Here is a 15,676-nt window from a genome sequence, read left to right as displayed (position 1 = left end):
TGCACCAATTGAGAAATGTTAGAGGTGGAAGAGACTAGTGTAGACAAGGCCTTAGAAGAACTGAGCACCTGCAACTCCCGTGAAACTTGTGATGCTCAGCACCTCCCAGGATCAGTCCTAAAAGTAGTCCAGCAAAAAACACTGGAGTTGGACTCGCCTCTCCTGTCGCTGGTATTTGCAAAGTTTACTACTAAAATGTTTCCATATAATTGATCATGTTGTATTTGCAATAAGAAGTTATATTTATAGAATCTTTAACCCCCCCCCCAAAAAATATCCTAGCACTTTACACAACTGTATACACAAGAACTGTTTCACTCCAATGAAACAACTCTGGGGTGGAATATGAAGCTGTTGTATACCAGCACGCTCCATCAGCAGAACTGTTTGTAGGCAGTAAATGAGGAATAACTTCCAGTTAAATCTGTAAGGAAAACACAGGTCTTGGATTTTCATCCCATATGAAAGACTTCACTTCCGGGATCGTGCTGAGCACATAAATTCAGGACTGATTCAGAGATGAAACAACTGCCCCTCTAATGACTCACCAACAATATCTCCCACAGCTCCTTGGGTTTTTCTAAGAAGTTTCTCAACTATAGTTCTCATGTGAGATCAGATAAGATCATTACAACCCCTTATAGATCACGGTAGGATATTGCTACTTCTTGAATGATTAAGAGGATTCAGCATCACAGTCTGTCCCAGGTGTGGTGATATCCCAGCACATAACATACCATCCCATGTCTTACTGTTTGTTTATATGGTGCAGCAAGGGCTATACGCTAAAGCAGCAACAGAGGAGCCAGCAGCTGCTGAAGACCTACTCATCCCCAATCGAATATGTGACAGCTGCTTAAGGCCCAGCTATCCTACAAATACTGTTTAGGCCCTGCATTCCCATATGTTGTGTGCAACACTTTTTAAATTCCTGTCTGCACTGGAGCATTGTTTGTAACCAGATTCCCTGTATTGTATACAAGAACTAAAGAGTGAAGCAGGGAACAGAAACTGAAGAAGCAAAGTGAAGCCCAGCAGCGGTAGCAGCCCCTGAAGGAAATCAGAGAACAAATTTCACAAAACACCTGCAGTGTGGAATCACTAGCTCTTCTAATGTTATATCTTGATCAACCCCTTTGTTCTCCGTTGGCAGTTACTGTACTATAATGTACATGTGGAGGTAGAAAACAGATTTATGGAAACTCTCTAAGAGCTCAGTCTAATGCCCACTGAAGTCAATGGAAAGATTCTAATTGACTTCAGTGGGCATTAGCCTAGGCCCTAAATTCTCATGTGTATATGGTTCTTTTACTATCTCTTTTCTACACTAGATCACTGTTTTTATTTTCTGTTTGCAGAAGTGTCTGCAATATCAATGTTTCACTACTCTCATGTTGCTGTTGCTGCTTTTTGGCTTCACCTTTTTTATTCATCTGTGTAGCATTAGTCAGCATATGGGATAGAGTGGTAATCAGGACAGAAGATAAGAAATAATTAATCCCTCTCCAGGAAAAACATGGAAAACCTCAGTAGGGAAGGAAATGTGCCTGCAGCCATATGTGTACAGTCAACTTTTTAAAATGTGAACATGGAAGATGTGTGAGGGCAGCTTTTTAGCTATCCTCTCTCTGCATTATCCACTTTTCTAACTGCTCTTTTTTCATTACTAACTTTTCATTATTTTCTTTGCGTTTACATTCCTGGCCTTTGTGAAGCAATTTCCTTCCCAAAGTACTTCATCCAATTTGTTTCCCATAACAACAACAGTAATAGAAAAAATACTCCTTTAATAGCAAGTTTGAGGCCAAAATCAATTTTCTGGTACTCGTGCAACTCCTCTTGATTTCAAGGGGATTTGCACTTATGTTGCTGAGGAAAAATCTGACCCTTAAGATGGCCGTCCACTAGAAGTGTAACTACAACAAGCGACTCTCTCAAAATATAGGCAGCCCTTATTTATTTTCCAAAATTGGGGGAATAACACTTGCACAACCTTCCCAGTTCTCTCATGTTGTGACTTTGTCTCTTTGCATATACTGGCTGATCCTTTGCACATACTTCAGATTGTGACTGGGTAACACACTCAGTAGAATGGCACCAGCCTTGACCTGTTTCAATCTGACCTTTCGCTACACCACAGTTTTTGTTGAGGAAAAATGGCTTGTAACGCTACATAAAATGTGACAAATCAAGCTATGTGGGAAATAGCATGTTCCACTGACCAGGGATTAGAGACCAACAATTCAGTTTATCTTCAGAGCTCTGTCTTTAACGTTGGGTGACCATGTGCAAATCGTTCAACCTATCTATGCCTCGTTTCTCCGTCCATTAAATGGGAATTGAGCTTGGAGCAAATCTGATGGGGTAGCTGAAAGACACCTTTCTTCCTCCCCTGCTTCTGTTTTTGTGTAGGCACTGAACCAGCTGCAGGTAGATGCTAGATCAACCTAAGGACTGCTTTATTTTGTGATGCCTCCCAAGGGACCATTGTACTGATCAGGGTCAACAGAGTGCATAGTGTGCCCTGGCCCCAACCCATACATCCCTCCACCTGCATTAGGGCATGAGGATTTAGGGTAGAGGTGGCTAAATTGGCTTTATGTCCCTTGAGGATTTCTCCTCAGATAGAAATTAGATATGAAAATTACCCAGCACATTGGCTAGGCAGCTCCCCTATCAGTGAAGTATTGCTCCTTTCAGTGCATTTATTGTTGTTTTGTCCCATCTAGTTTTAAATGTCCCTTTTGCATTTTAATGATACAGAATGAAAACTCGATAGTGTGGCTATCTTTCTTCAAATGAGTTGGTAATAAAGGGTCTATAAAAATATCAAAGCAAGGTACAGTCATTGTAAACTCATTTGTCAATTGAACATGCAAAAGCAATGAGGAACAAGTGGTTAGGCGATGTAACCACACTTTTATGTTTGAATTTTGGGCAGAGGTCTGAGTGAGTCCTTATTTTAGCCAACCAGTTCACCTATGCCTGGTTATAATGTGGCATTTTGTGCACCATAAATGATGACTGCTGTGATTGACTTTCAGAAGGAGGACCAGATTTCCTGGAATCTTAGCCCAGCGTGATAGATCAAGAGAGCACAGTATTAAGGGTATTCACAGGGAAAAGCAGACAGAAAATCTTCAATGGCTGCCTATACCTATGTATAACCTTAATGGGGAACAAAATGTTTGAATGTGTTTAATGAGTAGAAATCACAAATCTACCATGTTGCTCTGATTATCTTAAATATCACATTAGCATTTTCTTACTTAAATTAGAAGGTTATAGGCAGAAAATACAAAAATATTGGACACCTGAGAAAAATAATCCAGAAATAGATCTGGACATTTTTAAATCTTTCCCTCTGATTACTTTATAATTGTGTACTTTTTGTCATATATATCTCTTACCCTTTCAAGATTCTGGACTTTAGTCTTTTAAGATGGAGCCTTTGCAGATTTTCACAGCTACTACCTACTTGAAAACTTAACAGCATATGCAATTTATTTTTTCTTTACTGGGAAAAGGGTTTAGGCCCAAACTTTAAGGTTAGAATCTAAAGAAATCCTGTTGTGTTTCTGTTTTGCACCTGCACTAACAGATTTAGGAAGCCACTTCCACCTACAGACACAGAGTACTATCAACATATCCCTCCCAAGAAAGGAGTTGGGGTGTAAAACAGAGACCTGTTGGTAAATTAAGCAAACTATGTTGGCAATGCATTTGCACTTAAGACTGAAACCTTTTCTCGTTGAAATTAATAGCAAAACTCCCATTGATTTCTATAGTACAGGGTTAAATCCTTCACTGGGCACAACATTCTTACTATGTTGGAATACATTCCTAATAATAATAATACAGAGACTAGCTAATGCTATCTTTTTTTCCTTGTAAGACCTTTAACTTATTGATTAGAATATTTTAATATTTTTGTTTTTTCAAATATTTATTACAGTAAGAAAAGACTGAGCTGTGGAAGAGTGAAAAAATGACCATATTTCTTTCTTTCATAAGGTAAGATTTCAAAAATGCAGTTTTCCAAGCGTTTGTTTTTAGCAAAACAACTATAAAGTAATTTAAGTTTCCAAATACTGGCAACTTCTCATTCAAATTTATCCCGACCTTCACAATCTTGGCTACATAAAAGCCAGCACTTTAAAATTCATGATCCTTTTTGATTAGCTGACATGATGAGTCATCAGCCAAGCTCTGTATGTGCCACTGTGCTGACTGTTCTGCATTAGAGAAGCTCAGGCTCCATTTCATTTTGTGGCACTATATTACAGCTGTACGTGCTTCAAGACACCTGATTTCAAATTTTCTCAGATTTTTTCCCCTTCTTTGCACTGAAAATTGGAAACTCCCCAATTTCCATTGGGAGTTTGGCTTCTTGTTCCTAGGTTTTCTGGTCTCATGTAACTAACTGCACATGAAGTAATGTTCCCACATGGATGTATTATTCACAGTGCTATGATCTATGCAGTTAACCACAGCTTTCCTAATGAGGATATTTTGGACCTTTCGGTAGTCCTCAAAGGGAAAGTAGATATTTATTGTTGCTTACCACGGGAAGAAGAAAGATGATGAATTTAGCTCTGGTGTAAAGGATCAGTCCACTTTCAACATAGCACACAGTTAAAGAAAAACTGCAATTGGTAGCTGTATCTGAGATGTCTAAAAACAATTTGGACTAGTTAGCACTAATGAGAGCTAGACAGACTGCAAATTATGAAATTTTGCAAATTATCAAGTAAATGAACTGACAACTATTAAAAAACCCCCAAAGATTAACCTATGGAAAGGTCCTAGAGATGCAAAAAGAATTTAAGTTAGGTATTGAAATTTAAGAGGATTCCATAGATATACGTTCTGTAGGCTATTAGAGTCATATAAATGTATATCTTTGTCTATAGATATTTGGAACCATACTTTAGAATTATACAAGAAGGTTAGAACTTTCTATTAAACTATAAAGGATGGTCCAAAAACCTAAAATAGTAGGGATATAATTCTGTAATTTTTGTGGGAATTTCTGTGTGATTTTCCATAGGACTTTTATTTTCACAACTAAAGATTATATAATTATTTATAATTTACTGTGTACTAATACTCATTGTTGCAGAGTGAGTAAACATAATTGTCTCAGTAATACTGCCTGAGACCTCACAACAGTTCATTGCTATTATGGTAAATTTTTGCTGAGAAATAGCTAGCAAATGCTATCACTTATGAATCCTAAAGTATGTACATTAGCAAAATTCTACTGTCTATTGAAAACTGAATTATCAAAATAATATTTACAAATAAGTGCCACAGATGAATATCTACCGATATCTACCGATGAATAGCTCTCGTGATTCTCATTGAGATCTGCCTTAATGACTTTTCTCAACTGGAAGGCCAATCTGATGATGTGGCTCGAGACAAAGGAAATGTAGTTATGCATTTATATGTAATTCATTAGAAATGAAGATAGCAGCATCAGGAAGTCAGGAAACATTCAACATTATTGTAAACTCTATCGTTCTGATTATTTTAACAGTGGCAACTTACTACTTTAGGCTGGTACATCAGGGTAATTGAGCATGACTGAACCTGGTTCTGCAAAAGATAGTTTAAGTTCAGAATAAACAGGGCTTGTGAGATAATTAAAATGTATGATACACAGCAGTTTGCAATATATCTCATTTTTCCCTCTTTTCAGGTCTTGAATGTAATAAATGCACTGGACAAGACATACAGACTTCTATCAATGCTATGAAAATTAACCAAGTCATATTAGCAGCAGAAAATCTTCAAAGGTACAGAAATTAAATACTTGACCAGTAATTAATTAAACCATCCATGGCACAAGCATTTGCAGTATAGCCTAGGTATTAAGTTAGGTCAATAATTAAACTGTAGTAAATCATCTGTAGGTTCCATCCTGTCAAACTTAAAAGGTTTAAAGATTAAGTCAAGGACCCTTAATGCTATAGTGAATCAGTAAATGATTATACAAGATAGCTGAGCAATCCATATTTTGCTACTATTAACATTATTTTCAAGGCATCATAAAATTATTTCTTTTGTTCAGAAATAACGTGAACAAAATGTATACCTCTCTAGTCCTTATGAAAAAGACATATTTCATTTTTTGAAGGCCAAGGATAGTCATGGCAAGATAAAAGGGAATTTTTTTCTGAAAGAAAAGATGTATACCAAACAAAAGTAATGGTTTGTTTTTTCTAGTTTACATGAAGTCAGTGATCATGAAAGCAAGAAGCTAATATCACTGAATGCAGCTGGCCATAGTGCAGGCAAGTGCTATGTGAGCTGTTTCCTATAGCTCTGCCAATGCAACTCAGACAAGATTTACAGTATTGTCTATTTCAAGTCCTGGATAACTGTGAGGCAGATTCTGCCTAGTACAGCAAATTGCCTGGTGGTTTTGTGATGTGGGAAAATGTGCATTAAAGAACTAGAGAGAGACTATCAAATCTTACTTCTCAACCTGCCAAAGTCAAAATACAGAACACATTTTGGGACTGTCATACAATGGGAATCACGAGATATAATGCAACAAGCTTGACATGCTCTGAGATTCATTTCTTCAGCATCAGTAACATTTCCTGTCACCTCATTTACATGAATTATTACTTCTGGTGAAATAATCTGCAAATATATGTGAGAAAATAGTAAGTTTATGAGAAATAAATTTATTAGAAATAAATGTATGTCTAAAATTGAGATATCGTTAGTAATGAAAGGCAGTTAGGAGGAATCAAATGTACTTTACATGTGACCTCAATTGTATTTAAGTCCAATATTTGCAGAGGGATAAAGCTAGTGAATGCATTTATTCACTAACCTTATCTTTAGTTCTTCTATCTCGCCACTACTTATTACTTAATAGGCTCAAGCTCAACTTTCAGAGATCTGTTTCTTGAACCTCCCAAAGTTCAGGGGGTTTTGGATGGAGATCTGGTTTGGAACCCATTTATATTTTAATGTTAACTAACCATGTATTTTTTTGGTAAATTTGATTGCTGGTTCCTCAGAGAGCATTTCATGATACTTATAAAGAACATAGGACTATTCGGCCTATCAGATCATGCACTTGGTTGATTACCCCCACCCCCACAATAGCGATGTCTTACATAATGGAGTGACTTGTTGGCTGCTCCATTAAAATTGATGGGACAAGTTTTATCGTTTTTTTTCTTTAATTTTTATTTTTCAATAGCAGTGCTTAAAATATATATCTATAGATTCATATATAATGAGGCCAGAAGGGATTACATTGATAATCTAGTCTGTCCCTGAATTGATTCCTGTTTGCACTAGAGCATATCTCTTAGAAAACCAGTCAGTCTTGACTTTAAAATTTCCAGTGATGGAGAGCCCACCAAAACCTTGGGTAAATTATTCCAAAGGCTAACTACCCTCACAGTTAAAATGTTGCACCTTATTTCTAGTCTAACTTTGTCTAGCTTCACCTTCCAGCCATTGGATCATTTTAGACAATTGTCTTCTAAACTGAAGACCCATCTGTTATCAAAGTTCTTTTCCCCATGTAGGAACTTACAGACTCTGATCAAGTCACCCTTAATCTTTTCTTTGTTAAATTCAACACATTGAGCTGGGAGGCTTGTTGCCGCAGGCTGTGTAGACATACCCCTTGAGTCTATCCCTACAAGGCAAGTTTCCCAATCCTTTAATCGCTCTTGTGGCTCTTCTCTTAACCTTCTCCAATTTTTCAATATCCTTCTGGAATTTTGGACAAAGTATTCCAGTATGGGTCACACCAGTGACAAATAGAGGAAATATAACCTCTGTACTCCTACTCAAGGTCCCTTTGTTTCTGCATCCAAGGATCAAAATAGCCCCTTTGGCCACAGCATCACACTGGGAGGTCGAGTTCAGCTGATTACCCACTATGATCTACTAGTCCTTTTCAGAGTCTCTGCTCCTCAGGATAGTGTTCCCCATCCCATAAGTATGACCAACATTCTTTATTCCTAAATGTATGACTTTACAGTTGACTACATTGAAACACATGTTGTTTGCTGCCACCCAGCCTACCAAATGATCTAGATTGCCTTGTATCAGTGACCTGTCCTCTTCATTATTTACTACTCCCCTAATCTTTCTGTCATCTACAAACTTTATCAGTAATGATTTTTGTTTTCATTCAGGTTACTGATAAAAATGTTAAATAGCACAGGGCAAAGAAACTAGTCCCTGTGGAGCCCCACTAGAAACATACCCATTCAATGATTCCTTGTTTACTGTTTGTTTTGAGACCTATCATTTTGCCAGTTTTTAATTCATTTAATGTGTGACATGTTGATTTTGCATCATTCTGGTTTCTTAATCAAAATGGCATGTGTCACCGTGTCAAACGCTTTCCAGAAATTATTACATCAACACTATTGCCTTTAACAACAAAATCTGTAATCTCATAAAAACAAAAATCATGTTAAGATGACAAGATCTGTCTTCCATGCTGAATGTCATTAATTTCATTATCCTCCTTTAATTCTTTTATTAATCAAGTCCCTTATCAGCCATTCCATTATTTTCATAGGGATCAGTTTGCCCTCTTTAAATATAAGCACAACATTAGCTTTCTTCCCATCCTCTGAAACTTCCCTAGTGTACCAAGACTTACTGAAAATCAACATTAGCAGTTCAGAGAGCTCCTTGATCAGTTCTTTTAAAACTCTTGGATGCAAGTTATTCAGACCCGCTGATAATATATGTAGCTTTAGTAGATGCTGTTTGACATTGTCCTTAGTTACCATTAGAGTGAAAAGTATTTCTTCATCATCATCATCATCATCATTTTCCTATGAATACATCATTATTTTTAAACAGAGAGATGGCTTCCATAATAGAACATCATAAGGGCTGCTCCACAACAACTGGAAAGGCTTTAGTTTTTGACAGTAGTTGTGTGTGTGTGTGTGTGTGTGTGTTTTATTTAAATGGTTTCCCCCATATACTACGTCTTCTCCTGCTTCTCCTCCTCCCCCGCATCACCTGGGGTTGGGTCTTCATGCAAACATACGCCATCTTCATCTGTCCGAAGCAGCACTAAGGTTGATCTGCTTACCATTTTCTTTGATACAATCCATCCATCGCTTCCTCGGAGTTCCTCAAGGTCTGTTTCCAACCGCCCTTTTCTGTCATGCTACTTTCCCTAGGTCCTATTCCTTCATCCTCTGTGTTCAAACCAGCAAAATTGCACTTCCTGCATTTTGTCAGCCACATTGCTAATTTTGACTTCTGTCATAATGCTCTCATTTCACAATCTCTCCCTTCTCGTAACTCTCTTTATTGCACGAAGACATCTTACTTTAAACACCTGTAGGCGTTGAACCTGCTGTCTCTTTGGCCTGGCCTTTCAGTCTCAGTGGGATATGCTTGTCATACACAACTCCTGAGATGTTACTCCACACTCTTCTAACATGCCCCAGTTTGGGCTGTATCTCACTTTCAAGTTTGCCATCTCTCATAACCCAGCCACCAAGGTACTTGAACTGGTCAGTCTGGTTTAGTCATATTCCGTTAATCTTTGTATGCAGTTTCCCTGTCACACCTCTACTGATCCACATGACCTCAATATTAGTCATGTTCATTTTCATCCCATGCCTGCTTAGTCTGTCACACCACTGGTTTACTATTTCCTCCAGGTCTTCTTTTGGGGACGCCCTTATTGCTATGCCAGCTGCATATAACAGCTGCTCACCTTTTCCCATTGGGTTCTTCCTGCTGACGTAGTCTATCAATATGATAAACAGCAATAGACTGAGGGATGACCCTGGATGCAGTCCAACTTCCAATTCAGAGCTTGTCACTGCAAAATATGTTCAGATCACTGTTTTAGGTGATCTACGTAGTTCATTCACCATAGTTATTAAATCCTCTCCATATTTTCTCAGTACTGGTGTGAGCATACTTCTGTCCACTTTACTGGATGCCTTTTCAAGGTCTACAAAAGCCTAGAAGCCATCCTGTTTGTACTCTAGCCACTGCTCTGTCACTTGCCAAATGACAAACATGGCATCTGTCCTTTCCTAAAGGTTCCTTGTCCTTTCTTAAAACAGAACTGTTCTTATTCAAGAAGGGGTTTGACCATTCTCATCCATATAGATTTACCTAAATTGCTTTCACTCATTATCTGGGAAATAACGAAAACTATTCATTGTGGATCACAGTGATGAAAGCACTTTACATTACCCGAAAGAAAAGGCAGGCGAAACCTTATCAATCAATCAATAAATAATTAGTAGAGATAGGCATGATATGAATCCAAAATTTCAGATTCTGCTTTTTGGGTCAATGTCTAATAAAAGATGGATGACCAGTTTGGATCAAAGAACAGGCTGTCTCAAATCTTCTCAAAACTTGAGACAAACTTAAACCAAGTTCTTTTTGAAATCTGAAAACTCTTGATTACTTTGGTGAACTTTGGTGAACTTCTACGCTTCTTAGTTCTGCCCAGAAGAGGAAGTTACAACATAACATGAATGATAGTTTTCATGAGGATTCCAACCCGACCAGAAGCAAAAAAATACCATAAATATTAGGAATGTGTCTTATTGGATGGCTTCTAGCCCATTTCTGCATATCCAAAAAGTTTACATTTTAGAGAGTTTTTGGATAAACATCTGAACTTTACAATGCTTATCTGACCTGAATCTTTTAAGATTCACCCATCATTAACCAAAGTTTATTAGTGGTGAGAAACATTTCAAGAAAGTGCTTGTTTTCCCACAGATTTAAGGTCATGGTAACTCCTACAAAGAAACTATCTCATATGCTCAGTATGAGGTATGCATAAATATAATCCATATCCATGCAGGACGTCAGGAATGTCTTCAGAAAGTTTATTATAAAATGAAGCGTTATCATTTAAGCTACAGTTGAAACAAGTGGAATGTTCCAACAACAGGGAAGAGACAGGTTTTTTTACCTGAATCCTAAACATTATGTCCCTAATGTATATAATTTATTAATAATACTTTCATCTCCCAGTTAGATTTTCTGAGACATTACCCATTGATGTTCTAACAACCAACATCAGTTAACTACTGTAAGCAGTTAACACTTGAGTCAATTAACACTTGAGCCATATTTTTCAGAAATATGTTTGCGTTAGTGCACAGAAATTATGTATGCAGTAATAATTGCTCCTGCAATGACTAGTTGGATGTGCATGTAAACTCACTGTAATTGTGCATGTAATTTATGCATCCAAATGTACACATTTTTGCATGGCTTGTTATACTCAGACTTTTTTGAAAATCCGGTGCTTGACATTTAGCTCTAATGATAGTTAAGTCATGCTTTCGAGATAGAGGATTCTAAATGTGAGTCTCTTGGAACTATTTATGAACCTTTTCCTGTATTTAAGTTGTAGCTACCATATTAGCTAAGTCACCCCCTGCCCAGCTAGTATCAGCTGCATTATTGTGCCTTGGTAGGGAATTGCTGCTATGAAGTGGCATCACAATTAAAAATAGGTGTGGTCAGATATAAACACTTTTAAAATAGGTTTTAGAGAATGCTTGAAGAAATGGATTTTGCAAGAGGATTGCCTACAGCCTCTTCCATATTTCCATTTGAATCAGCGTGTAAGAAGAATGCAGGTTTTTTTTTCCAGTCACGTTTCTACTGCCAGTAACTTGATCCAAAAGTGTCTTTTGGGGCGGGGGGGGGGGAGAACTCAAAATATCTTATAAGGAAGGAACCCTATAACATCATTAGGATTAGAATGATACATTCAGGGCATGGGGAAAAAATCCTGAAAATGAAATACCTTTCCCAGTTTCTGTATTAAAACCCGAATGAAAAAAACAGTCAAGCCCAAAACAAAACAAAACAAAAACTGCAGCCTACACACATAATTGTTCAGACCCAGTAAAGTTCAAAATGTGTCAGAGGGTTGCTGGTTCCTTAGGGGAGATGGACTGCAGTTCACCTGTGACAAGTTTAACTCACCTCCCCGGGTTGGGGAAATAAAGGTTATGTAATGGAGAACACATGAGCCCTATAAGAACAGCAGGAAGCTTCAGGAGGGAAAAGTGAAGGTGTGGTGAAGTCTGTGGGGACCAGGGGAGTTGCCCCAGGTAGGAGGGCTGGGAGTCTTCCTCATGCCTTAATACCAGGAGAGTTTGGAACTCAGAGCTCACGAAAGCTTATACTCAAATAAATTGGTTAGTCTCTAAGGTGCCACTAGTACTCCTTTTCTTTTTTTAGAGTCAGAAGAGTGAGCTCCAGCCAGGTAGAGCCTTGGAGTGGTGATAGAATTGGGACCCAGCTCTGGGAAGGAGGGCTGGGAGCTCTCTAAGGGAGTGAGAGAAACTGAACTGAGGTTGGGGTGTGGAGGGCGAGTGTGTACCCAGAGGACTGAATAAAATTGGACCCTAGAAGGGGAGTGTTTAAATTATCTTTGGACTGAGGGTGTGTGGTTCTTAAGGGGCCCTAAAGAGGGGGGAAGCAGAAGCAGGGTGCTGCAGAATGGCCTCTGGTCACAAGGGGGTGTTCAGGAGGTAGTTTATCCTGTTATGTTTCAGAGTAACAGCCGTGTTAGTCTGTATCCGCAGAAAGAAAAGGAGGACTTGTGGCACCTTAGAGACTAACAAATTTATTGGAGCATAAGCTTTCGTGAACTACAGTTCACTTCATCGGATGCATCCGATGAAGTGAGCCGTAGCTCATGAAAGCTTATGTGCCAATAAATTGGTTAGTCTCTAAGGTGCCACAAGTACTCCTTTTCTTTTTACCCTGTTATGGTAAGTAATGTTTGCATTATGAATAGTTGGGTAAGGTTAGCTCAACCAATACTAACATGTCTGCTTGGGGGATGTTGTTTGGTGGGTGCGGAAATTGGTGTATCATCCTGGTTCAGTAAATCACTTAAATCCATTCGCATTTGGGAAAGCCCTGAAGGACATGTCCTACTTTAAGTATGTGCCCACATCATATTGGCTTCAATAATTAAATGTTCTACTGAATTGGGGCTGAAAAGAGTGGATAAGGAAATGTTGTCATAAGTGTAGCTCCCTTAGAATTCAGGATCTGGAACAACATTGTTTTGCTCCTTGTCACACCAGGTTGTTAGTCTTTTGTTTCCTAAGAGGGAAATGGACTGTTTTCTGCATCAAGATGAGATATTAGACAGTTTGGGTGATCTGAGTTTTGGGTGTCAGATATACAATCCCTTTGTATTCAGTTTAAAGTACAGTCCCTCACCTGAAAAAATGTTGGAAGTGAGGAAAACATTCCTTCTGGGGAAAGATCGACCACATTCTGCTCTTACTTTTTCATTTGAAGGTTAAGAGGATAGGATTTCCAGCTAGATTTGCAGGTTTATCCATTGTTGAAATGTGTGTATGAAGAGAGATGATCTGTAATACCAATTAATCAAGTTAGTGACCCACCCCTGTGCCCCTCAGTTTGTACTCTGTGGTATACTACTGAGAGGAATGATGGTTCAGTGGTTAGGGCACAAGCATATTACTTGAGAAAGCAGGGTTCAATTCCCTTCTCCACCACAGGCTTCCTGTGTTTCCTTGGGCACTTAGCCTCTCTGTGCGTAGGAGTAATAGTATTCTGCTACCTCACAAGGGTATTGTGTGGATGAATATACTAACCATTAGGAAGTACCTCAGATCATATGATAATGGGGATTATATAAAAACCTTGGATAGATATCAGACTGCCTCCATCAATCCTTGGGATGGCTGTGGTACTGTTTATATATAGGGCCTGATCTTTCAAGTTACAGAGCACCCCTAACTCCCAGAAAAGGCATGCTTAGCACCTCAATTCACCAGGCCTGTAGCTTGCACAGTACTCTTTGGGATGAAAGAGGTTTACAATTGTAAAGTAAGATTATTACAGCAACAAAATGTAACTGTTTTTTAACAAAGCAAGACTTGATCACCATTAGCTCTATATTTATAAACAGCCAGAACCATGAGTAGGTTCATCTGTGCAGCTAATTGAAAGCAAATAAAGATGTGATGACACTTCAGTTGTTACTGGAATGAAAGCATCCTTCACATGCTTCTTCAGATTCTTTCACAGACATTTTGTTAATATTAACAGTACCTAGGTTGCCAACTTTCTAATTGCAGAAAACTGAACCCTGAGGCCCCACCCCTGTCCTGTCCCTTCACTGAGGCTCCACTCACTCCATCCCCCCTCCCTCTGTCACTCGATCTCCTCCACCCTCATTCACTTGCTCATTTTCACCGGGCTGGGGCAGGGGGGTACAGGAAGGGCTGGGGGTGCGGGCTCTGGGGTGAGGCTGGGGTCAAGGGGTTTGGAGTGTGGGAGGAGGCTCAGGGCTGGGGCAGAGGGTTGGGGTGCATAAGGGGGTGAGAGCTCTGGGCTGGGGGTGCGGGCTTCAGGGTGAAGACAGAAATGAGGAGTTCAGGGTGCAGGAGGGGGCTCCTGGCATGGGCCAAGGGGGTTGGGGTGCAGGAGGGGATTTGGGGTGCGGACTCCCAGAGGTGCTGACCTCAGGCAGCTCCCAGGAGACAGTGACATGTCCCTCTGTCTCGTAGGCAGAGGGGCAGCCAGGGGGACTTGGTGCTCTGTCACAACCCACAGGCACTGCCCCCACAGCTCCTATTGGCCGGGGTTCCCAGCCAATGGGAGCTGTGGAGCTGGCACTTGGGGCGGTCCCTGTGGGTGGGGGCAGCGTGCCAAGCCTCTCTGGCTGCCCCTCTGCCTAGGAGCCAGAGGGACATGCCAGTCCCTTCCCTGGAGCTGCGCGGAGCCGGGCAGGGAGCCTACCAGTCCCGCTGAGTCACCAACTGGACTTTTAACGGCCTGGTTAGCGGTGCTGACTGGAGCCACCAGGGTCCCTTTTCAACCAGGTGCTCCAGTCGAAAACCAGACACCTGGCAACCCCAACAGTATCTTCTATTTAAATAGACCCTCCCCATAATGTGTTTCCTGAACTAAACAGAAACACAGGAAGAAACTCTGAGCACTACCTGTTAGTGAAAATGCAGAACTACAAATAACTATTGCTAATGTGCATAGAACCAAAAAAGGGACATGATTGGGGGAAAACTGTTAGAAAGCAGATATTATATTCGGGCCACATTTTGGATTGACTTGTTAACATTACAATTAGCGACCACGAACCATGTCAAAGCAAGGAAGGTGGGTGTTTGTAGAATCTTACGTTGACACTATACCTGATATTCTTGACGGGTTATGTTTTTCTGACCTGCACTGAATTGATGTTGGCAGAAGGCCCTTAAACTCAATGTACTTGGCTTGATCATTTGCTCAAATTTTTAATCTGTAGGAAACAAGATAAGTGTTTGACGCTTTAAGAATTGGCAAGTATTCAGGCTTTCCATGGCTGCTAGGAGGTGGTGTGGGAGGGAGGAAGAGAGATGGTCTAGCTCTTGCAATGAGAGAGTCCAGAAATGACCTGCCTAACACCTGGAGGGAAACCTCTTTCCCAGGATACAGGTTGTATCTCAACCCATTCAGAGCTAAAGACTTGGCAGACTGTTGAATGGGAGAGCAGCAGAGAGCTAGCTGTTGGCTTGAGAAGGTGTGCAGGGAATATATCTCAGAATGGGAAGAAGTGTATTCCCAGTGGGAGAGGGAAGGGATAAGGAGGGTCCAAGAGTTGGGTGGGGCACAAGGAAAGGAGAAG

The 15,676-nt window shown here is 39.8% G+C and overlaps 1 protein-coding gene across 5 annotated transcripts in view; it reads left to right on the top strand.

The window, feature by feature from the left end:
- Positions 1–15,676, top strand: part of SULF1 (sulfatase 1) — a 169,001-nt gene that overhangs the window by 23,653 nt on the left and 129,672 nt on the right. For all 5 annotated transcript variants that reach the window (XM_043539517.1, XM_037892462.2, XM_037892460.2 and 2 more), the window contains 2 exons: positions 3,956–4,014; positions 5,705–5,801. The gene's annotated coding sequence lies outside the window, so the exon portion shown is untranslated. The remainder of the gene's footprint in view (positions 1–3,955; positions 4,015–5,704; positions 5,802–15,676) is intronic.

Source organism: Chelonia mydas, chromosome 2 (assembly GCF_015237465.2).
Source record: "Chelonia mydas isolate rCheMyd1 chromosome 2, rCheMyd1.pri.v2, whole genome shotgun sequence".
Taxonomy (NCBI): Eukaryota; Metazoa; Chordata; order Testudines; family Cheloniidae; genus Chelonia; species Chelonia mydas.
Note: the sequence above shows the minus strand (reverse complement) of the source record. Positions and strands in the feature narration are given on the sequence as shown.